Here is a 26,220-nt window from a genome sequence, read left to right on the forward strand (position 1 = left end):
GGGTGGATCCCATCCGGCCCCATCGACTTGCGTACAGCCAAGTGCTGTAGCAAGTAAACATCCGTTTCCTCATGGATAGTGAGGGCCACATCCTGCTCCCCATCCCCTTCCACCAGCTCAGGGTACTGGGTATCCAGAGAACAACCTGTTTTGCCGCTAAAGACTGAGGCAAAGAAGGCATTAAGCGCCTTAGCCTTTTCCTCATCTTTTGTAACTAAGTTTCCCCCTGCATCCAGTAAAGTAAGGATGGAGATTCTCCTTAGTCCTCCTTTTTGTGTTGATGTATTTGTAAAAACATTTTTTGTTACCTTTAACGGCAGTAGCCAGATTGAGCTCCAGATGAGCTTTGGCCTTTCTAATTTTGTCCCTGCACAGCCTAGCAACATCCTTATAGTCCTCGTGAGTGGCCCGCCCTCTTCTCCAAAGATTATAAACCCTCTTTTTTCTCCTAAACTCGAGCCACAACTCTCTGTTCAGCCAGGCCGCTCTTCTTCCGCGCCGGCTGGTCTTTGGGCACATGGGGACAGACCGCTCCTGAGCCATTAAGATTTCCTTCTTGAAGAGTGCCCAGCCTTCCTAGACTCCTCTGCCCTTCAGAACTGCAACCCAAGGGACTCTGCCAACCAGTGTCCTGAACAGCTCAAAGTCAGCCCTCCAGAAGTCCAAGACAGCGGTTTTACTGGTCCCCTTCCTGACTTCACCAAGAATAGAGAACTCTACCATTTCGTGGTCACTCTGCCCAAGACAGCTCCCGACCACCACATCTCCCACCAGTCCGTCACTGTTTGTGAACAGAAGGTCTAGCGGGGCACCTCCCATGGTAGGCTCACCAACCAGCTGCATCAGGAAGCTATCTTCCACGCTCTCCAGAAACCTCCTAGACTGCTTTCTCTGGGCTGTGTTGTGCTCCCAGGATATGTCTGGGAAGTTGAAGTCCCCCATGAGAATGAGCACTGACGATTTTGCAACTTCTGCCAGCTGCCTGTAGAACTTCTCAACCGTCTCCTCATCCTGTTTCGGCGGTCTATAACAGCCCCCCACCAGGATGCTTGCCTTGTTGGCCTTCCCGCTGATCCTAACCCATAGGGACTCAACCTTATCATTCCCAGCCTCAAGTTCCACAACATCAAAACACTCTCTAATATAGAGAGCCACACCACCACCCCTTCTGTTCTGCCTGTCCCTTCTGAAGAGCCTATAGGCAGACATTGCAGCACTCCAGTCATGAGAGTGGTCCCACCACGTTTCCATGATGGCAAACAAGTCAATAGCCTGGCTGCTGCACGATGGCTTCCAGCTCCTCTTGTTTGTTACCCATGCTGCGTGCATTAGTGTAGATGCACTTCAGTTGGGCGTCTCCACAGGGGAGGCCGTGGTGGTGAGGAGGAGAGCGCTGTAAACTTGGAACAAAAACTTCGGGACCGGCTGCTCCTCTCCTCTGTGTGTGTGGGGAGGAGGAGGGGGCGGTCGTTGTTGTGTTTTTTTTTTAAGGGAAGGACAGAGGAGGAAAGTCCCAGAGCCACCACGGTGCGAGCAGTTTGTCAGCCACCGTGTGTCTGTAAAAATACTGGTTGGTCTTCTACAGTTTTATAGTATTACAGTGGGGAATCTGATTTTATCTTATACCGAGATAAAACTATTAGAGATGAAATCATTTCTTTCATATTCCTATATATCTTACAGCAAAGTGGGGAGTTGTTATGATTTATCTGATTATCTCCCAAGCAGAACTAAAGAGAGGGAAGGTTCAGAATGGTCTTACTTCGTGAACAGAAGTTTATGCTGCTGACTGGGCCTCTCTGCCTTCCACACCATAAGGCCACATTTACATTTAGAGTCAAATCAAATAACATTATTCTTACAAAATTTGATTACTGTTTACAAAATCTGATTATAACAAAAGCAAACTGGAAAAATCCATGAGGATACTAACAACACATTACAAAACCTAGCCCTAAAATATTCAGAAGACTAAGACTAGTCAGTTTTAAAGGTGAGGAAAAAAATTAAGTCAGTTATATAGAAATAAGGTATACATCATAGTCATTAACTTCTCCACACTCTTTTAACAGATAGATATGAAGTAAAAATAACCCTAAAAAAAAGATGACTGATGAGTACATGTAAGTGTTAACTGCAAAGGCAATAAATTTTTCTTAATCCTCAAAAATATTGAGGCTTAAAAGCATTTTTTTAAATTCTCAATTTTACTACTTTAATAAACCTTTTTTTCTTTTTTTCTTTTTTTCCCAAGGAAAAAAAAAATCTGTAACTCCTTTAATGGTTCTAAAAGAAAAATCACTATGCAGAGAGTATTTTTGTCACAAAAACCCCTCCAGTTTTCACCAAAGCTCAAAATAACAGAAGCACAAGTAGAAGAAACTTCTTTTCTGATTACCAAAGAAATCGAATGTACCCAAAGCAAGACTGAAGCTGAACATACATACCCCCTCCTGTTACACTCCCTGCAGTGCTGGCGCGCTCCCAGCATCACCTCCCCAGTGTTCTTGTGCCCTAAAAGACTAACCTGTGTCTGGAGACTGTTCAAAGCCTGGGGAATAAATACAATGGACTAATTCATCTCTAGATGGTCATTGATTAAGCGTCTGCACAAAACACCGACCGATTTAAAGGTGATCGACAGTCACAGAAAGGAACTTTGCATTGCCTTGTTTTATTGGGTTTAAGAAATACTCCTGTAATATATTTTTTTGTGCAGCTGCCATTGGAAAGACAAATTAAAGCAGTAGTGATTTTTTCTCAAAAGTCACCTTTGCCCACCAGTGGTACATCACATAACAAACAAAACAGCTGCTATGATGCAACTGCACAAAAGGCGCCTACGTGTAAACAACAAGCCTACAAGAAAAGAAACTGCACAACAGTAACATGAGAACATAACCAAGGTAGCATCTGAATTTTTTCTTCTCAAGATATTGCATTGTAGAGCTCAGTTAAGTAAAGTTTGAACTCTGTTTCTGTACCTACACTTACAATATTCCCAGGGAGATACAAAGCAAGTGTCTTCAAGCAATCTACATTTGCCCATATAAGAGTCATTTTGCAGTCCTAAGCCCTCTAAGAAGAAGATGACAGAAAAAATAAATACAGAGAACATACTGAGAAGAACAAGAAGAATGATTAGTTTCAAGGATGGTAAGAAACACTGAAAGTCCTTAGGGGTGCGTGCTCGTTTCTGTTTTAACTCCAGAAACATCAGTATAGAATACATTGTGCCCCATTAAGTGCAAAGGGTAACAGTTGAACAGAAGTATAGATATTTAGTCACTGTGTTCAGGTCCGTAAAATGAGAAACTAAACCCCAGCTCTGGTTTGCATGTCTTAATGCCAATGTGTACACACAGGGGTGGGGAAACTTCCAGAGGACACAGACAGAGACTGCAATTAGCTTCATTACCGCTCAGAGAGCAATCAGAGACAAGGGGCACAGAGGCTCTTTTGTGTATTTAGCACAAGTAGGCTGAGCGAGATACGATTTGGTGCAAGTTCTTTCAGTACTCATTGCTTAATTCCCCCTGCACAAAAGATTAATTATTGAAATGGGAGAATGGCTGGACTCCTGCTTTTGGGGAGTGCCTTGAGTGACAAGGAAAGTGGCTGCTGAAGGTGACATTGCCTTGAAAACTGAATGAGTCTGCCTGTCTAATAGACAAAAAAAAAAAAAAAAAAAAGGTATGCTTCTTATTTTGCTTTCCCAGCATCACAGAATATTCGATCTTATCAGCTTCCCAGAGGCAACACCAGGCATCTCATTGGCCTCAGCTCTCAAAAGAGATGAAAACATATCCCACTTCTGTGCAGTGTCCCATATTGTCAAATAAGCTCAGCATAAGCTCAAATGGAGTGGATCCATCTCTCCACAACAGGAAATATGCTAAGAAGCATTATCAACAGGAAAGAGAATCACAAGCTCCTAAGCACGATTAAGCAGGATAGCAATTCCTCAAAGGTACTAGATTACATGAATATTCATCAGTGATTACGCCCAGTGTAAACTCAGATTCACATAAATTATAATGAAAAGGAGCTTAGCTAGTGACCATCTCCATTTCTTGACACAGAAAATCAACCATTCTTACAAAAAGGAGACTCAAAGAGGAAAAAGATAGTAAAGAAAAGTTAGGACAAAATGCAGGAAGCCCTCATGAGTTAAAAGTGGGATGCACATGGCAGCCTCGGCAAATCTACTGACCTACGGTCACATTTAGTTTTCAAACTTGAACCAAACCCTGACAACATAACAAGGTCATCATTCACCAAAATAACTTCTTCAGTGTACTTTACAGCAAGGTGGTTTAGAGAGTTCCCTTTCCTATGTGCTTTCTTTACTCCTATCCCCCCCCCCCCCCCCCCCCCAGGCCATGTTTTCTTTCACATATCCGTCTGTACTTCCCTGACCTTTCACAGTTCATTAAAGATCCTGCAATGCAAAATCTTATTTGTAGTTCTTTAATTGCCATGCAATCACCACTTAATTTATAATCCTGGTGAGTATCAGTTTTATTTTATTTTCTAAATATCCTAGGACGCTAAAGCAGGGAGAAAGAGAAGCAAATGATTAACAACTCCCATGAGCTCATGTTACTTAAACATAACTTAAACTCAACATCAGAGTCATGAACCCCAGGCTTTTATTCTTGGTTCAAGCAGTTGCTTGCTGTGTGACTTTAGGCGAGTGGAAGCTACTGGATTGCCTTCTCTATCTTTGAAACATATATTTCCTTTTCCCCTTTCTTTTATCCCCTGAGTTTTGAAAGGACTCATCATTCAGGGTCAAGCTTTGCTGTAATTACTCATGCTCTACTTTGACTCCCAAAGCAGTCAACAAACTAGCAATGGGGAAACCTGGTTTAGATACAGAATTTGAAGGTACAGTGTACAGGGACTTGGGGCTACAGCCAATGTATGGCTTGACCCACAGCTGACATGCACAGTTTTGAGCTGATGTAAATGGACCCTTAACACAGACTTTTAGGCAGAACAAGAAAGTTGAGGCTGAGCCACTGAGTTCATCCAAAGCATTTATTGAATAGATTGTATAGACTGAAAAGAACATTCATCATCCTGGTTACTTTTCATATTTTGCTGTTCAGTGCCTGAATTTTATTCTTCATATAGATTTTCACTATGATGCTCTTTTGGCCTCATATAAACAGCTTTACATTTTCTGATACGTTTTATGAAAAATGAGCATCAAAGTGCACAGACAGATTCAAGGGAAAAGGGCACAACAGTTCTCACTTGTAAGTTTTTATGTCCTAATGGTCAGAAGAAATGAATTGTCTCCAATCTTATTTGAAGTGTTATCCACTAAGCTGTTGTTATTGCAGATACTGTGAATTTTATATTGATGAAATACTGTGTAGATACAGTTCCACTCAAAGACAAAGAGAACTCGTAGGAATTAAAGTCTACATAAGAAAGAATCTTGTAATGACAACATTACTCATTTACATTGCCCTGTTGAGCTCCATTGGCAAATTCCTGAAATAAACTTGCAGCTGATGTCAATAGGTTTTGAGTACATCGAGACTGTTACATGTGTAGTTTTCTGCTTAGAAGTAAAACTAGTTCATATTTATAGTAAATGTACAGCTGTAATACATTGATTGATTGATTTTGTTTCTTTCTCCACATGCAAATGTCCTGCATGATTTTTTGTGCTCAGTGCAATTGCTGGGACAGTGACCATTGCAATGGGCAGAGATGCTTTTACTATGTGATTGCATCAAAATGCTCTTCTATTGCATCACAGCATTTGTTCATGACTGTGCCACTGTAGTGTATCATGCAGAGATACTGCACTATGATAAGTAAAACTGCAAGGTGATGCCAGGCCATCATTATTACTGCCCTCATCATTCACTAATTTAATTTCATTCAGTAGTATCTTACCAAATAACAGAAAAGAGGAATAGCATTTCTCTGTCCCTCTCATGACTGCAGGAGGGCATCTCTTCAGAAGATCTGCTCTAGTTCCTAATCATTCCCCTTAACAATTGCAATTTATCACAGAGGCATATGTTTGCAGGCACCTCAGGGGGCACGTGCTCTCTCTTCCTGAATTCAGATGCAAAGGGAATTGCAAGCAGATCCATGTAGTCTGTGAAAGCTACAGCTGAGAGGGTGAAACCCTTCTATATGATTCTTACTGAATCTTGTAGGACTTGTGTAGGACAACATGGGCCACGTCCATTGCAACAGAGTGAAATCACTCCAGAGGAAGATCAAGGCAGATCTACTATGAGGAAGAGGACAAAAAGCCGGTATCTGCCCCACACACTTGGTAGCCAGTTGTTCCCCACCCTGTACCACCACCCCAATCAGAGCCGAGCTCACAAGAGACATCAATAATTTCAAAAGAGTGCCAGTAATTCACCACACCGGGTCAAGCTTTGCTGTCATTTAAACCCATGGTACTCCAGTAATTTTGATGAGTTTCCAAGGACCTAATGGAGGGCAAAGTTGCATTCAGAACATCTCCTCTAATGGTCTCCTTACATCCCTGTTTTCTGCACTTCTGTGGGAGCAGTACATTTATTTGTATGCGAATAACAGCAACAATCAGGAATGGTTTGCAGTGTCAGTAAGTGCATACAAAATGAGCATAGATCTTTCATCTTGACTAGATCCTACACCTTAAGTATAAAATTAGGAGGTCTAAGAAGCTGCATACATTGCTTGAATAGCCTTATGAATATTTGTCTCATGATGAGTGTTATTTGAACCAAAAAGCACTATTGCAAATAGCCTCAGAACAAGGTGTCGCAATCTGGACTCCCAATAGCTGTCATCACTACAGAGAGGTAATGAAGGTAAAAAGACTAAGAAAAGGGTAATTGTAAGATGACTTTGAAACTGAGTATGCTTTAGAAGAAGGAACCAAAAATTCAGCAGCAGCTTTTAGTAATCAGATTTTTAGCCCACTGACTTGCAAGCTGCCCTTGCAAAACCTCTGAAACATATTCAGTCACAAACAAACAGTCTAATGGCATTAATTAAGGAAAGTGACAAATCTGTTACTATCAGACTTCTCTGACACCAAAAGAACAAAGATCTAACTGAAAAGACGCACTGGCCCCTTGAATTCGTCAGATCTCTCTCTTCTGGAGTTAAAGATCGCCAAGTGCTGCCAAGATGTTATAATTGCTGCTTGCATCCTATTGAAGAAAACACCAGGTATAAACTATATATTTTATTCAAGGCAGTACAGTCTCAAAAATCAACGATAAACACAGGACATTGGTAACCAACCAGTCTCAAAAGCTACAACCACAGAAGTAGAAAACAAGATGAAAACATACACTGTCATTCCCCTCTCTTCCCCATTGAAACATTACAGATATGAATGGTCTGGGACAAAGTGATGACCTATAAACAGTAGTGGATGAGGATGCGTGAAGAAGCAACCAATTGGAGTACAAATACTTACATTAAGAAGACATCACAATGAGACTGCACAAGAGGAACACCAGTATCCTGATCAAGAGATATAATGGGAGACAATAAGCAGGAATATGTCAATAGAGGGCAGAATTAGAGGATCACTGAAAGAGAGAATGCAAAGTGATTTTTTTTTTTACTCTCAGTATTTACTGGAACTTACACACATACACACAAAATAAAAAATAAAAAATAAAAACTACGATATCACCAAGGGAGTAGATTGCAAAATATTAGTGGGATATGAAGGCACCAGAATTCCAGATCATGTAAGTAACCTGAATATCAGCCAACACACATCAGTCTGAGCTACAGATTAAATAACACAGCTGTTTCAGGTGGAAACAGAATCAAGTGTGTTTGCTCTGTCTTGCAGTAGGTTTTATTCAAACTGTTCTGCTAAAATGCAAATGGAAAAAAAGAAAACAACCCATGAGATGATACAAGTGTAGATGTAGGTGCTGCTAATACAACATAAATGGGTGGTAAGAGATATGCAGTTGTTACAAAGTATGTAGCATTGCAGAAAAAAGTAATATTACATCATTCTCAATTTAAGTCCTAAGGGTTAAAATAAAGGTCTATGATAATAACTGAATTCTCAGTCATGATAAGTTTTAGCACAGCATTCAACAATATTGATTGACACATGATGAAAAATGCCATTAGCACTCACTTAGAAATCTCTGCTCATTAAGACTGATAAAACCTGGTAGGATCAAGGCATCTTTAATAAAACACTCAAAACCTAAATGTGCGGTGTCTCTGAACTTCAGGCTGAGCACTTAACAAAAGCTCTCACCACACTTTGGTAGACTAAAAGACTGAAGATGATTAAGTTTATTAAATATGGCACTATCAGCAATTGCAGTATATACTTATGAAATAGAAAACACAGTCCATCAGATGTCCAAGAGAAAAAGACATGCTAAAGTGGAAGTCGATCTGCCTCAAAGATTGATAGAGCAAAACCATAACGATATATTGGAAAGTAACTCAGAAGCTATGGTGATGACCTCTTATTGGTTGATGTGAAGATGTTTACGTCCTGCTAAGCAGCTGAAAGGCTGACATTGATGCTCTGGCCTGGGAGACTACAAAGGCTGATTCTTACACTAAACCAAGCTCAGTCTGTCACTTTATTCGTTGTAAAAAGGGCAAGCCAAAACCAAGGCAAAAGAAAAGAAGATGAAAGCTTACAATAAGGTTTTCATTGTGCCTTTTGATTTCACTTAATCACTAGCAATTTTACCACATTTCCTTAAGTGCAGGTGTAAAATCAAATTTAGCTCCAAATTACAAGGTAGCCAGCACCAGTGATTTCATTGAGTATGAGTCATAGTATGCCCTGAGCAGGTTATTATTCTTGTATTAAAAAAAGAACCAGCAGTCTTAATTCTTTGCTGCCTTACATCAGGCGTGATTATTTATACCCGGGTAGAGTGAGGGCCAAGTGGCTTTGCATCCAACAGTAAGGTTTAACATCCATTAGCTGTTGCGTAAACATCTATGCAAGGTTCAATGCAACAGAAAATTAGGTCCCATGACTTAATAGCTGCCAAAGTCAATGTTTTGACTCTTGCCAGAAAAAGCAGATACTTCACCTGATAGCACGCCGCACCAGTGCCTAATTTCCCACAACCCCTCTCTGTTTCCTCAGCAGCACAGGGCTCAGCACTCCTGCTGTTGGGGCTTCCTTGCTATGGGAACACTCAAGAAATTAATGGTGGCAGCTCCACGCTATGTCACTGCCAAAATTTGGTAGCGATTGGAAAGCCAAAGGTTTTGGAAGTCACTCTTCTTTGGAAGCTCTTCCCTTTTTGAGACAGAAAGACAGGAGGTTCTGGAAACAGAGAGGTCACGGAGGCAGCCTGTCCTCATGTCTTGTGCACAGTCTCTCTGTTCCCTGCGGCAAGAAAGGGAATGATACACACCTATAAACTTAAACCCAAATGAAGAGATTAAGGTCTGTTTGCTTCCATGCTTTAATAACTGAGACTAAGAGAGTCTGACTAGCTGAGGGCATGGATGTAATACTGACAGGTGTCTCATTTAATTTCATTCTTCCACTTCTCACCACTTCATACACGTATTTCCAGGGCTGGATTTCCCTTGTGAAGTCCTGACATTGCACCATTGCCATTTAACCACAGTCTCTGCCATACCATGGAGAAAAAGTCTGAAACACACAGCCCAAAAGCAGTGGGTCTGACGGGTTCACTGGCTTTGGGATGGCCAATTTCTTTCCCTAGGCAGGGTTGACAATGTGTCTCATGAGCTGGGGTTTTGTTTAATGTTTTCACCCACCAATAGCCTCATGGTGGCCTGATGTTAAATTAAGGAGAAGCAGAAAAAGGACTGAAAAGTTGCCCGGTCTGCACTCAACATCCAGTGCGTATGATTGGAAGGAGCCAACTCCTATGAGTACACATGCAGCCAGGACACAACTAATAGAGCCTTGGGGAGGGAAAAGAAGAGAAATATGAAACCTGTACAGATAGAAAAAATGATGAAGGCATTAGAAGGATGCTAGATGGATGACAGAAAAGACTGAAGGCATCTTCATCCTTTTCACAGATGGGGTAGGAAACTGAGGTACAGGTTTAAAGAAATCGTCAGATAGCTGGGCTTATCTCACCACCACATGTAAGGTAAGAGGTAATATATTTTCAAAATTCCATTTAAAAAATCCATCTCAGTGTCCAAGTTTCATTTCCTGCATCTCCTCATTAAGTAACGAGGCAGATGGACAACAAATCCTCTGAGTAAATTGCCACTGCTAACACTGACACACTTGGGGATCTGGCTTAAACACTGACTCCCTTTCCCAGCTCCTACTACAGTAAGGCCATAGTATCTGCTGCGCTGCACATCCCTGTTCCCAATGCACTAAGCAGTACCCTTAAGCAATATTACACTACAAAGATTGCATTCCACCATCTCTAATGTCATCTCCAGGCTGCCAAGCAACAAACCTCTGGAAGTAAATTCATATTCCTTCAACCTGTCTCTGCCCGTGTTTATGAAAGCCATTAATTTCAGCCATTCACCTTCCCTTATTTTATAAAAAGCACTACAATCCCAGCCAAAGGGAGATCTGATTAGAGCCTAGGAGGAAAAGAAACAGCACAAAAGCCAGGAGAAAAGGAAAGGAAAACAATATATATTGCAAAAAAATAAAAAATAAATAATAGTGCTATGGACTGATGGTGCAAAATGCTGCAGTCAGGCTGTTTGCTCTTTTAACTTAATATGTAAGGCTTTGGGACTCTCACTGTCATCAACACATGGTTATAATTCCACAAACTTCAAAACCTTCTTTACAGTTTATCCAACCAAAAGGGATTGCTTAAATTTATCAAAAATAAAAAATAAATGACTATTACAGGAGCTCCATTTTTCTATTTGATAGCTGTGGGTACACAGCCTTGACCATCTAGTAAAACTAGAATGAAAATCAATCCAAATCCTTCTCTGTCTTTTCTAAGGCTCAGACATGCCCTGCCAGTCAGACGAAGGCTTTCCAGATACGCACTGCTCAATAACACATTCACAGTTCATACAACAGCAAGTCCCAAATCCTGCCCCAGAGGTAAGCAGACGCTGCTGGTTCAAGATATTTCATTCTGGTTGTCAAGGAGAGAAAACCTCTTCAGCTGACAGATAATTGTTCCTGTGCTGAGAGAAAAAGGATCCACAGCAGATTTAAAATATATATATATATTTGAGGACAGAGAAATTTGAGATAATTTTCCCCCACCCCTTTCTTAAAAGGAAAATAAAATTCTCCAGAAAATTTTTCATCTTCCCATAAACACCTGGAGTGCAGGCATTCAGATGAAAAAACACTTATTCCTGACACTTTGCTCGTGGCTTCACTTTTGGAGAGGTCAATGCACGCCCGTTGCTCCATCTGAAGTTAAAAGTAATTCACTCTCTTTTTTTCTTTTCTTTTCATTGAATGGCAATATCTGACTTCATCCTCCTGTTCTCTGGATAAACCACCAGTATCTTCCACAATACTCATATAGTATGTCAATATATCCAATTACCTCAGAGCTTGAGTTTGTTGCTGAAACAACATCCTGAGCATGACATGGCTATCAGTTGGGTAATAGTGTCCCAAGGCTGGAGAAAGCTCGCTTGCCAGGGACAGAAATCTGTAGGCAGAGTAGCGATTTCTCTGAAGTTAAATCCCATGTCCAGAGTCACTGTGGATGCCGTTTCTTGGAGCTCTGTGCTGCAGTACAGGAACCCAAGCTTAGATAAGGCAAACAAAGGCAGTACAAACATAGACTGTCAAATCTGTGATCTTTGGGGATAACAGTGTTAATAATAGCAACTACAATTCTGTAACGTAAAACAGTAACAGTTTGAACTAACCCATCATTACTGTGGGAAGACAGCAGCTTTCCCTGCACGACAGCTGAAGAGTATCCCTCTTTTCCCTACTGTTGCTTGGAGGGGTAAGTACAAAAGGAAACAAAGCAAAGCAAAAAAGCTGTCCCCAGGTTTCGGCTGCAGTTGTTTGAGTTACTGGAGGAAATCCACTGAAAAGGTGTAACCCTGTGGCACCAGCCTCGGCATAGGTGGAAGCCAGGAGAACTTTGGCACATATGTAGTTTAAAGGTGGGAGCACGCTACAGGATCCAACTTGAAGACATAAAGGAGAGAAAAATATCCTTTCAATTCTGAAATGCATGCTGTGAACCCAGCAGCAAAAGCCAACTTTTATAATGTACAGAAATATGCAAGAGCAAATGCTTTCTATAAAAAAATATTTTTACACAGGACAAGCACAACTGGGTGATACCAATTCTGTCAGACATGACTTCACTTATTTTATTTCATTTAATGGATGTTGTCTCTGTGGAAGGAAAACAACCAGGCTATTTTTACCATGGAGATGATATCTGATACGGATGGCTAGTTCAATTATGCACGAGGATGGGGTTGCAGAGGTGATTACAAAAGTCCAAGCTCTGGAACACAGTCTTCTGTATCTTTGCTTAAGACCCATAGCTAGTATGCTAAAATCACTTAGAAAAAAATATATATATTTTGTTTCTAGGATGCTCTGCTTTGCAAAACAAAAATCCACACACACAAAAAGAACACAAACTCCCGAGTTCTGATATGCAAGCAGGATGCTATCTCTTCCAACCCCACTACACAGGGTTTGGGGTTTCTTCTTCAGTGACTCCAAGCCTGCAGCAGCTTACAGCCTGGAAATGCAAACTGAAACTTATTTTCCTTAAACATTTGGATGAAAACTGCAGTCATTTAGGAACTTCTTCAGTAACAGCCCAGCTGTATGCGCAGTCAAAGGCAGAGCATGCAGGTGGTGGTGTGATCTGGACCATCCATCCCTCCATGTACATCATATGGCATAGCCATGGAGCAGCCAGTCATGCAGGCAGGAAGTGCCATCTTCACTTTTCCTCCATTAGCATGTTGCTGTGTCTTTTATTTCTTTGTTTCCTCAGTCGGCTACACGACTCATCTCTGAGGCCATGACAGGTCCCAAATGAAAGTAGTTGTACCTCTAGTGAAGAAGAAATGACCCTGGTGGATTAGTACACTCACAGTTCCTATACCTCTTGAATTTCAACCTCATGAAGTTCAACAAGACCAAGTGCAAGGTGTTGCACCTGGGTCAGGGCAATCCCAAACAGACTGGAGAATAAATGGGTGGAGAGCAGCCACACAGAGAAGGACTTGGCGCACTGTGGATGAAAAACTGCATATCAGCCAGCAGCACATGCTTGCAGCCCAGAAAGCCAACTGCATCCTGGGCTGCATCAACAGAAGAGTGGCCAAGAGGGCAAGGAAGGTGATTGTCTCCCTCTGCCCTGCTCTCATGAGACCCCACCTGGAGCTCTGTGTTCAGCTCTAGGGCCCCCAGCACAAGAAGGACATGGAGCTGCTGGATTGAGTTCAGAGGAGGGCTACAAGGACGATCAGAGGGCTGAAGCACCTCATCTGTGAAGCCAGAGTGAGGGACTTGGTTTTGTTCAGCCTGGAGAAGAGAATGGTCAAGGGACAGCTTACTGCAGCCTTTCAGTACTTAAAGGGGATTTGTAAGAAAGATAAGGAGAGACATTTACTAGAGCCTGTAGTGACAGAAAAAGGGGTAATGGTTTTAAACTAAGACAGGGTAGATTTGGATGAGATATTAGGAAGAAATTCTTTACTATGAGGTTGTCTAGATACTGGAACAGGTTGTCCAGAGAGGCTGTAGATGCCTCATCCTGGAAAGTACCCAGTGCCAGGCTGGATGGGGCTTTGAGCCTGGTCTAGTGGGAGGTATCCCTGCCAATGGCCCCGGGGGGTGGGACTGGATGATCTTTAAGGTCCCTTCCAACACAAACCATTCTATGATTCCAATAAAAAAGATGAAGCTACTATGAAGTCCAAACATCTTCCACCTTTTTCTACTTTTCTGCAGACTGAAGAGTTTGTTCATTGAGTCTTCCTCTGATGATTAACATTCATCTGCATTTCTTCTTAGGTTTATATTTTAGTGAATGACTGACATTCTGGTTCCAAACCAAGCCCAAGTTGCAAAGGTATATTATTTGTATTCACATGTTTACATGCAGGTTCCAGGAAGAATCCTAAAATCTAAAAATGGCTATATTAATGACAAGCAATTAAGAGCTACCTTACTTAAGATACCTAAAGTGTTGATTCTGTTTAAAGCTAACATGACTTGAGCTGAAAGATCAAGTGAATTAGAGAGTATGCTTGTTTTTTTCTTTTTAGAAAGTTGAATACTTAAAAATACTAAAGCATAATAATAATACTACAATATCAATAAAACACCAATAAGAACACTGACAGTAACAGTTGTAGTAGAACAGGTATCAAGCGTCTTTAGAGTATCAAAATCTCACATCCAGCCACAGTACAAATGGGGAAAAAAAGACTATCCCTTAATCAGGAATTCAATTACCAGTTATTCTATTTTACTATTCTATTTAGGAGGACAAAGTACCTGAAAAAGAACTAGTTATCTTTAAAGAAGTTAATTTACAGAAAGGTGCCATCTCTTGTTCCTTTTTTGAAGGATGTAACCTGTTAAATCACTCGCAAAATGAAAAGACACAAGGATAGCCATCCATTTCTTGCAAAAGATACACAGAATCATTCGTACAAAATGAACCTAGACTTTTTCCATCATCTTGCCCTAATAAGCAAAGTATATTTCATATTTCATTCATAGTAGCAGCAAAACATAACAGGCAGAAGAAACAAAGTTATATACCCTGTAAATACTCTTCCCTAGAGATACCATTTTACAAGATTCTTATTCAGCTACTATTTATAAGCTTCCCTTTTGCCACATAGTACATAATGTAGACTGATGCTCCATCTTTCCACAAAAGCATAAATAAACAAATAAAAAGAAATAAACAGCAGCTGCAGGCACCAATACACCATTTCACTGAAATGGTGGTGCCTGAATCCAGTTTAAATGCCTTAACTTTGGGAGTTAACAAAACCACTTATTGCCAAGCAGAGTGAGAACCTTCATGTGTCTGATCGTGGTTCAGAGAAGGAAACATTTTATTTACCCTGAGATTTAATAAGAAATGTAATTAATTCAACCTACCTTTAGAGATTTAAGTGAGAAGTCCAAGCTAAAAAAACTGCTGCTACCCAGTGCCTGCTTTAGTGTAAACTGTCTTTATAGCTGAGTGTCTCCTTTCAAAGGGATCTTACAGTGCCTATGGTCTTAACGTAGGCTTCTCTGTTTACTTGAAGATGGTTGGAAAAATCCAGGAAAGTCTAAACCCATCCTGAATTATGCATTGGAAACATCTTACCAAGTTTTCAAAAAAAATCAAAAATTCAGTCTGCACTTCTATACTTGTATGGAAAGTATGATTAGGGTAAAATGGACTCATAATGTGATGAAAATAATATTTTTCTTCAATATATCTCCTCCTAGCAATCAGATTGAGTTGGTAGGTAGGAAATGTTGGCATTGCTAGCACTGCTGAATGAAGTCTGTGTTTGTTTAGTCTGGAGAAGAGGAGGCTCAGGGGAGACCTTAATGCTCTCTACAATTACCTGAAAGGAAATGGTGGGGAGCTGGGGGGTCAGCCTCTTCTCACAGGTAACTAGTAATAGGACTAGAGGGAATGGCCTCAAGTTGTGCCAGGGAAGGTTTAGGTTGGAAATTAGGAGGCACTTCTCCTCAGAAAGAGTAGTCAGACATTGGAACGGGTTGTCCAGGGAGGTGGTGGAGTCACCATCCCTGGGGTTGCTTAAGAAAAGGTTGAACATGGAGCTTAGGGACATGGTGTAGTGGGTGACATCGGTAGTAGGGTGACAGTTGGACCAGATGATCTGGGAGGTCTTTTCTAACCCTAATGATTCTACAATTCTAAGTAACAGTGTAATTGGGACAGTGAGCTGCCTTTTGCCATCAAAGGACTGAAATGTTCCAGTTCATCAAGTCTCTTTCAATGGTAATGTGAGTTTCAGAATTCAAGTTGAATTTGCAGAATCAAAAGTTATTATAAATTATAGACCAGAAGGAACTAAGAGAAAAATAATAACCTTATGGAGGTGATTCAACTATTCTGAGCACCATTTTAGGCTGAACAGTAAGATTTTTAAAAAGTTTGGGGCAAAGCAAGCAAAATCTTAACAGCTTTTTTTTTTAAAAAAAAAATCCATTTTTAAAGATCAAAAAGATTGTTAGAAATATAATAAAAAATAAGACGAGAGAGTTAAGGTAGTAAGCTACTGATTGGATGAGCTTTAAGAAATATAGATAACTCTATATATTACTGTGGAGCTGTCCTAAATTCTGTAATCACAGGTATTTCAATAGATGTGTAAACTTGTATTAGTAAAAGTTTTCCTTTTCTTAGGTTCTGTACTGCCTTTATATGGCAAGGGTTTGACAGCAGGGGCTGCAGGAGTGGCCTCTGTGAGCAGAGCCCAGCAGCTGCCCCATGTCAGATCAGAGCCAGCTCCAGATGACTCCAAAAGGGCCCCGCTGCTGGCCAGAGCCAAGCCATGAGTGACGCTGGTTGGGCCTCTGGGAGAGCAAAGGTAAGGAAGGGGGAAAAAAATCCTGATGTGCTACAGCAGCTGGGAGAGAAGGGTGAGAACTGAGAGAGGAGCAGCCCTGCAGCCCCCAAGGTGAGTGCAGCAGGAGGGCAGGAGGTGCTCCAGGCACGCAGCACAAGTTCCCCTGCGGCCCGTGGAGAGGCCCCTGGTGGAGCAGGCTGTCCCCCTGCAGCCCATGGGTCCCACACGGAGCAGATCTCCACGCTGCAGCCCGTGGAGGAGCCCCCGGTGGAGCAGGTGGATGTGGCCTGGAGGAGGCTGCGGCCCATGGAGAGCCCCCGCAGGAGCAGGCCCCGGGCCGGAGCTGCAGCCCGTGGAGAGGAGCCCACGCAGGAGCAGGGGGTCTGGGGGGAGCTGCCGCCCGTGGGGGACCCGTGCTGGAGCAGTTTGCTCCTGGGGGATGGACCCCGTGGTACGGAGCCGTGTGGGAGCAGTTCCTGAAGAGCTGCAGCCTGTGGGCAGCCCCCGCAAGCTCAGTTCGGGAAGGACGGCATCCCGTGGGAGGGACCCCACGGGGAGCAGGGGCAGAGAGGGACCGTGAAGGAGCGGCAGAGATGAAGCGTCAGGGACTGACCGCAGCCCCCATTCCCCATTCCCCTGCACCACTAAGGGGGGAGGAGGTGGAAAGGGGTGGATGGCGGTGAGGTGTTTTTAGTTTGCTTTTATTTCTCACTGCTCTAGTCCATCAGCAATAGGCAATAAATTACATTAATCTCCCTATGCTGAGTCAGTAATTCGTGAATGATCTCTGTTGTTATCTCAGCCCTGGAGCCTTTTTCCATCATATTTTCTCATGCTATTCCTTTGAATACGGAGAGTAGTGGTGGAGTTCAGCTGCCCATCGGTGTGAAACTGCTACAGGCTCCTTATTCTCTAGATGGTACTGTTCAGAGAAAAAAAACATTCTTTCCTCTTCTTTACACTCTCTTATAAAGTCAGAAAAAGCCTGGAAAAGGCTTTGAAAGAAAACCAAACCTAATTGCCTATCTACTACAATGTCTGAGTCACAGCAGCAATTACGGAGTTGCCTTTCAGCCTAGCCTATAGCTTCCAGTTTAAACAATAGACTATTTAAAATGTTGCTTACCTTACAAATGTAGAGTAATTAGTTATTCTAAGGAAGATTCAATTTGGCGTAAATACTAGGTACACATGTGAAATCACGTACGAATCTTGATACTAATATTCATTGTTCCTAATTCTGTTATGTGCTACTAATGTTTATCCCCATCAATTTTCTTATCTAGCTAGAACATCTTTTATGATTTATGATATACACCTTTAAAAGTAAGTTTCACAACATAATGCGATCTAAAAGTAGAGCGAACAACTGAGATATTTTTATTTCTAAAAAGGAAGAAACTGTGGTCTTCAAAAGATATTGACTGTAAAAAAAAGAAGTGACTGCAAAAATGGTGTTATGGGGTATCGTGATACTATTCTCTGACTGAAGCAGACATTGCTTCAGACTATGATTCTCCATTTGCAAAGAGGAAATGCTCTTTCTATGTCCTTCTATCCCTAGCTCAGGCCTCAGAGACTCACGCACATTAATAAATGTTGTACTGGCTGCTGTTGGTCTTTGGTACAACACCAGAGCAATCCTACAAACTTCAAATTGTGCCTATGTGACACCTCCAGGACCCCTGTTATTTTCGGCAGGAACTTGCCATAGGAAACAATTCAGCTGACGCGTGAAATGGGACAGAGGTGTCTCCTCATTCTCATTTAGCTGTGTTGGCTCAGCAGGTCTAACAGGAGAAAAAAGCAATGAAAAATGGATTTTCACCAGTGAAGTGAGCAGCTGTGAGTCGGAATATATCAAAGCAACAGCTTTCTTGACTTAGAAGGTGTCATTCTTACCGAGTCAACTTTGCTTATAAATCCCCACTGCTTCTGTTTTCTGGATTAGGAGCGTGGAATTACACACACTCTGCATAACAAGTAGGCATGTTGGGGTGAATAAGTATTGTGAATAAACCTTGAAATCACAGGCATTTGAAACAGAAACAACCTGAACAAATCTTTTCTGCTGAGAAGACACAGTCAGTTTTGAGTACAGCATGTAGCTGTCTTCATTCCTTTTCTGTTTGTATTATGGTCACATATGGTGAAATTAATTATGTGAAGCGGTATATATCTATAAATGGTGATGTAATAAGTTGCAATCCAAATAATGAAAAATAGAAAGCATGTTACAGTAATATTCATGGCTTAAATCAGCAATTTGTTCTATCTAATATAGTGGACAAAACTGTATGAAAAAGAAGTAATGAAAATACTGCAAATTACATATTACAGGGACTTCTGGCAATTTTCTAACTGGTATAAGCTAGAAGCTGGAACCTAGAAGCAGCAAGGCAATAAAGCAATTTCATTTATATTTGTGCTTTTTTGGTCCTAGGCTACTCGAAGAGCTGGAAAGGGCCTGGTGTAGCTAACAGCCTTGGGCTTTGGAGCATACAGCAGCGACCCAGTGCTATTGGAAATCTTTGCAGAGCTGTGGGTTGTTTTTCCACAGAGTTTACAGTGACAGTTGTCTTCTACAAAGACTTTTGCTATCTTCTTAAAGCTGGAAAAAAAAAAAAAAGCCTTGAGGGCTCTATAACATCATATAACATCAGTGGTATTTTTATGTGCTGTAGACACAGAAGGGATGAGGATTTCACCAAAGTAGTCACTAAAAGATGTTTTAAAGATGTTTTAATTCTACATTAACTTATTGTTAATGTTTGTAGAGCATTTCTTTCCTTACCTATAGAAACAGTACATTTTGAAATCTCTGTGAAGAGCTTATTTTAATTTCATGAGCACTTCTTCATAAAACTATAATGACCTAGGATTCAGACTTGAGGAACAATTGGCATTTTTCACATTGAGTAAAAAATAAGCTCTTGTTGCTAGAGGTTCCTAACCATGTTTCTACTGGAGTTTATCTACCAAATGTGTTAGCATGGAGAGATTTAATCTCTCTCCACAGACAATTACTATCAACATTTTCTAGAGATGATCTGTATAGTTCATTTTTCACCATAACAGTTTAAGGCTTTGATTCCATCCAAGTTTTCTTCTCCTTCTTCCAGACAAATAATGAACATTTTGTAATACCGTCATGTCTTGCAGTAAGTACGTTAATGCATTTTCATAGCCCATGAAACCATCTGCATGGATAAATGCTGCCTCCAGATAAAACTCTCCAACTGAAAAGACTCACAGCTGTTCTCTGTAATAACCACTTGGGCTTCATTTTCACGTAGTGCATTTTTTTCTGGTTAGCTATCATGTGAAAGGTGTTTTCACTGATAAAAGGTGATAGAAGGTGTCCTGGGATTAGATCACTACAGAAAAATAAATAAATAAATAAATAAATTACTGCTGAGCTACATAAGGATAGACCTTGCTGAAAGAATGAGGTCCAGGAAAGGTAGTGTAAAACTCACAAACACATGCAATTTCTCTATGAAAGATTTCTGTTTACTCTAATTCTGAGTGCTCTTTGATTGATCCTGATGTTCTTCTCTGTTGATAGAAATATTATGTTAATTACAGCTGGTACCATCTGTATTAATTTAAGAACAAATGCAATTATTTTGAAGACTGTAAGGATCTGCACAGTTCTAACTCTCTTTTCTGGACATTTGCTGGATGTAGAAATTTCAGTCAAAGTAACCATAATGATTTCATGGAAAAGCAGCAAATGAGTTGACCCTTGAGTAAAGGTACTGTATTTCTCAGTTCAACACTTTGGCCGCAATACTGTAGCATTTCTTCTGGTGTGTGTGCGCGTGAGAGTGCTCAACCAATCCTACACACAGAAATTTTAAAAGCTTCCATTGACATAAAACACTCTATAAGACCCTTGGAAGATTTGGGAATGTGACAGAAGATAATTTTAATGAGCATTATTTTCTTACATGTAGCATAATCCTGTTTAATCACCAAACCTACTGGTATTTCTTGTGGAACAGAATTTTGCACTTTGGTGTTTTAAATCCTTTCAATTTTCTGTTTCCACCATGAATGTTTTCAGCCATTTTTTAAATAAATGTTTTGAGAAGGGCTTTCTTGTCTCAAATCCTTACATGGAACTGTATCATGAAAGACAGCAGGTTTGGGGATTTTTTTCTTCTCCGTGCTCCTAAGATTTTTGGTGCTTTAGTGTCATCCACACATTTTGCTTATTTATTTATCATGTTCTAAAGTGTGGCGTGAAATTCATACGAGTGGTTAAACCAGAACTGGAGAGACTAACTCAGTAAAATCAACCACTGTACAATGAACAAGATTCAGAAGGAATACATGATGCAAGGTACAAAGCCAATGAACAAGGATGGACAAAATTTCCAAAGATGCACTGACCAAGGGGTTCTTGTAATGATCTCTAGACAATTGTAAAAGTACTTTGACAGATATCTCCTCCTTTTCCTCCTTCAGATGGACGCTCCAGACAGAACGAACAACCCAAGTCTTGGGGAAATCGGGAAAATATGTTTACTCAAGTAACAGAAGCTCAACTACAACGCTAGAGCCTCTTTCAGTATAGTTCTCATATGCAGTATGAGAAACACAGTTGCCTGAAGTCTCAGCAAGGAAAAGCTGTACATAGAAGAAAGTTAGTGATGAAGATCTCAATTAATTCTTTAAATTTAAGTTTCCAGAATAACCTTCAGTAGAAAGCCAGGTGTGTGAATGTATGGTAAAATCACAGGCAAAGTACTGCTCTACTTTCAGGCCATGCCTGATTATATCTCACAATATAACCATGCATGAACATGTCTAAGACAGTAGCTATTGCACAACAGCCTGAGCAAAATCTGACTGTCAGTAACAGCAAGGAAACTTAAAGCGATTTCTAAACAACATTGCTCAGATTGTAACTGTTTGGATGATCTTCACATGAAGAACTGTTTTTCTGAAGGCAAATTCCACTTATTTCTCAGCTAGAAAAACATCTTTCTTGGGTTGTCTTTAATGCACTTGCAATTCAGAGGCATTAAGCCAATATTCAATGCAATTTCAGCCTGCATGCGCTCTGAAGTCATGCACACTGCCACCTACATTTCCTTCCTGTTCCAGTATATTCCTAGTGAAACAATACTTTTCTTGCATGGTTGGGGCTATATTTTCAACCAGTTGTGGTTATGGTAGATAAGCAAATCTCAGAAGCCCCTCTGCCAGACACTTAAACAGGAGGAACAGAAAGATAAACTGAAGCCAAATATACCAGAAGTTACAAATTCCCTCAGAGAAATGGAGGCCAGAGATATTTTGCTCCTGTATCCAAACCTTAATTTCATAAGGCCTTTGTTGAGGGATTAAATTTCAGCACTGGTCTTACAATGTCTTTTTTTTTTTTCTTTTTTTTTTTTTTTCTAATTACTGTTATAACACAAAACACAAAACTGTCATGAATCATCTTATTCATTGACTTGTGTCTGGCAGAGCATAGTACCAGCTGCTTCAGAAGAAAGGGCAAGAATCAGAACAACAGTAGAATAACTTATTTAGTTTGTACTTTGGAGCATGGAGACCATATTTTGAAATCATATGTCACTTTTCCAGTTTTTTTCCTCCCTTTTTTTTTTTTTTAAGTCTTTCCAAACTCTCAGTGTTCAGTATTTTGTCACTGAGATCCACTGATGGGCTGTTGCTTTCAATAACATCTCCTTTCATCAGTCTTAGGAGTGTTGCCTTTCAGCCTCACTGAAGGTCCCTTTGTTGGAAAGTGTAGGAAAACTTCAGGACAGGAAGAAAGTGTTCTGTTTAGTGCTATGACCTGTTAATTCATCTATTTACTAAACATAACAGCCTTAATCTTTAAAATCTCTAATCCTGAAAGCCTTTATTCACTAGTGACCTTCATATAAAGAAGAGGTGATAAATTTTCAGATAGGTAGTGTAGGTTTGCTCTTGCTCTAGACTGATAACATTTTGGATCCAACAGGCAATTACAGAAAGGGGGAAAATGCCTCCTGTTTATTTATTTTTAATTTAACCAGGAATTGGTATTTCCTGTTAAAGAAAGGGAGAAGAGCAACGAAACTTCTTCCCTGGAAGAAGGGATTGAACAGAGCAAAATAAAGTCTTCCCAGATGGTCAGAAAGGAGTGACCAGCAGAGGAGCTTAGTTATTTGAGGGGAACAATTGCTGAGTATAGGAAAGATTAAAAAACACAGGATGCTGTTTTCCAGTTTGTGAGGTGTTCTATTACTAGAGGCTCACACAAGAGTGGAAGTGATATGCTGTACCAGTATGGCGAGGGAAAGGCAAAGGGCACAGTGGCACATCTCACTGAAATGAAGAAGGAGAAACGGTGGGCCCAGGGTTGGACTGGAGATGGAGGCTGGGGGAATGTTGTAGTGAGGTCACCACCATAGCACTGAAAAACCACCCTACACTGGATGTGGGTCCAAAATTAGAACCTGTTATTATCTTGGCCTTTCTGCTATAATTTTCTTCAATAAGAAATGCATTGAGGTAGCATGGATAGAGCATTGTTTTGATAAAGCATTGCCTTAAACTCACTATATAAAGTCAAAGTCTCAGAGGGTACAGCAGTACAGCAGTCAGTTTCTCAGAGCCACAGAAAGGAAAAAAAAAAAAAAAAGGAGTAAAACCTTGGAAGAAGATCTAGAAGATTTGAAACAGTAAGGGTAGCGATTTTTGAGCTGTTTCCCAAGGTACCCACTGAATGATATGCACTGCAAGAGAAACAGGCAGTATTTCAATGAGAAAATATCACTGGAGGAATCAGAGACTGTGTTGAAAAGTATTGCTCCATAGATAAGTTTGATGTGAAGCCAAGAACTAGCATCAAATGTCAGTTGTGGAGAGATTGTACATGTGTGAAAAAGAGACAGTCATGGCAGATGCAATTTAGACATAATAAAACTGAAACAAATAAGATCAGAATAAGCCAGGGAAACCCAGAAGTGACTCATTGCTGTTTACAGTTTGCAAAGAGAAACAACAGGTATTGCATCTGGGGTCCTGAGGAGGGGATGAGGGGGTGTTCTACGCAGTTAAGTGCAAGATCAGTGCCGAGGGGCCTTATCCTTTGAGGGTTAAGCAGTCTGTGTAGTCTTTAATTGGGAAAAGCTATTACAATTACTTTCTCTTCCTCTCCTCGCAACACAAAATTGGTTATAGGTTACACATCACCTTAATCTGCATAACATTCAGGACGTTGCTTCTGCAGCCCTTCATGTGCAAGGCTGCAGTCAGCTTTTCCCTTTGACACATCCCACCTACCACCCCTGGTTGCTGTACCTTGTCTCTTGTCTTCCAGCATTTGAATTGCTTTTGCTTCCCCTCACCATTTTCCACTCCTTGGACCCTAGATTTTGGTTTGTAGTAGGGATGATGGTAGATAGTATCAGTAAAAAATAGTCATTAGACAGTAATTAATTGTTTCCAATAAGGTACATGCACAAAGCTTAACAGTTCTTCAACGTCTCCGCCTGATCAGCTAGTACTCCAGTCAACTCTGGTGGTATAAGAAACAAGAAAAGAAAAAAAAAAAAAAAGGAAAAAAAGGAAAAAAAAAGAAAAAAAGGTAAGGGGAGGAAGTGAAATTGAGAAGGCTGGTAAACTATGAAGCCATTTGGAAAAGATACTCAGGGAACACCTGATGCATTGGAGAAGACACCAAGTAGGGAATGCCCTTCTGGGGATACCCCTACCACTTCTCTTCCTGTTCAGCTGTTGGGAAAACTCTTCCTTTTCTCTTTTCTCTGTCTCTTTTTTTTTATTCTTTTTCTTTTTTTTCTTTTTTTTCTTTTTTTTTCTTTTTTTTCTTTTTTTTCTTCTCTTTTTCTTTTTTTTTTCTCTTTTTCTTTTTTTTTTTTTTCCTTTTTCTTCTGTTAGAGTTGATGTTTGCCACCAGCTATGGACCACACAAAAAATACTTCTTCATCTTTGTTTGATCTTGCTTTGTGCAACAACATCCTGATGGGGAGCAATACATCCATTCATGATTTATTAGCCTGTCAAAAAATCTTTAAAACTTTTCTGTATTAAATGTATGAATTCCCATAAAGACAGAAGACAGCAAACATTCTCCCTTAGCTTAATACCATTAAAAACAATTTCATAGCAACTACCTACAGGTTGCATTCAACTTTGAGCTCTTTTTTAGGTTGAAAAATTCTGCATTTTCTGTGTGAGAAAGAGTGACATAAATATTCACTTAAATGTCAAACCTTTGTGAAAGTTGATCTGTTTAGAAGATCATGTCAACATTTAAATCTAGCTAGGGGGTAATCTCAGGGTCAAGTTAGATGTTTCAGTCAGATGGCTAATGGTAATTAGATCTTCACAAATCCCCTAGTAACCAGCTTCTGACAACTTCTGACAAGTTGGTGATTATCTTAAACAGTCCCTGACACTTGAATTGCTTGCTAATTTTACCACTTATAGAGACATGGCAAATGTACAGTGGACGTATTGTACAAATATTTGTTAATTAATCCTCACAAAATATCCCCCTAAGATACATTAGTGTCTCCATTACTTCTATTAGCATTTTCTGGTGAATCAGTAGAAGCAGTTCAGGTCTTCTAGGGTCACATCTACGCTTCTGCACCCATGCTCAGTCTTTCTTCTTGCATTTCTAGCTATGTTTACCCCTGAGATGATCCTATAGTTTTAGGTCCCTTTTGAGGTTTATGATACTGATCAGCTGGACAACTGTGAGTGTCTTATTTTGGGTAAGCTGAACTGGTTTCCCTAGTTACCTAGTTTTACTGACTCAGAGAGACCAAGCTCAGAGGAAGATCCTCTGTCTCAAAAATACCAAAATCTTGCTGTCTGACGTGACAGTCAAATCTCACTTGATGTACATGGCCCATCTCTCTTTTTGTGATGCCTTTGCAGCACCTGCCAAATCTACAAAAGCAACACAGCTCTCAGAAAAGAGCCTGACCTAAGTGTGTTCTCCTCAATTTGATCTCACACAATTTTAAAGCGACTAAAATAAAATATAACAATTGAACATCACTGAAATAATGGCCTGATGTACCAGATGGGCAAGAGGGAAACATGCTGCAAACAGCTCAGTTCAATTACTCACTGCTTATTTTTTGTATATTAATTAAGTAATTTAGAAGCAAGAACTGAGACAAAAACAAAGGAAAACAAATCAGATGATCTCATTGTCCCGCTAGCTCTTGCTCTTGCCTCATCTCCAGGGTGTCTTGGCTGACCCTTCACAACAGTTTGCTCCTCCTCCCACAGTTTTATGCCTTCCATTACATGTAAAAAGAAAGAAAAAAACCTGCCTGACCAACATTAGCAATCCCATCCTCGCTGCTTTGTAGGATGGGATTAGTTTGACCAGATGGAAATGTCTACAACAGAGAGACCTACATCTCAGCTAGTCACCTAAGCTCTCTCTCGTAAATGGAGAGAAACTGGCACTTTCAGGACACAATTAATCTCATCCCCGTGTAGATATTTAAACTAGGTCATATGAATCATGCCTCAGAAGAGACAATTCCTCTCTACTGACACTAAAGGGAGCCTGAAATCACTAGATACAGATGTTTACATCGGTTACGTCTAAAGTTAAGTGAGCTGAATGCCACCTGAGTTCTTTAGATTGCTCTCTTGCTTGAAAGGCAAAATGCCTTATATTCACTTTCCTGTTATGCACATGGTTAGAAACACATA

The 26,220-nt window shown here is 40.5% G+C and overlaps 1 protein-coding gene across 25 annotated transcripts in view; it reads right to left on the reverse strand.

The window, feature by feature from the left end:
* Window positions 1–26,220, reverse strand: part of DLG2 (discs large MAGUK scaffold protein 2) — a 1,042,459-nt gene that overhangs the window by 743,270 nt on the left and 272,969 nt on the right. The gene's annotated exons all lie outside the window — the stretch shown is intronic.

This window comes from Anser brachyrhynchus, assembly GCF_964034855.1.
Source record: "Anser brachyrhynchus genome assembly, chromosome: 1".
Lineage (NCBI taxonomy): Eukaryota > Metazoa > Chordata > Aves > Anseriformes > Anatidae > Anser > Anser brachyrhynchus.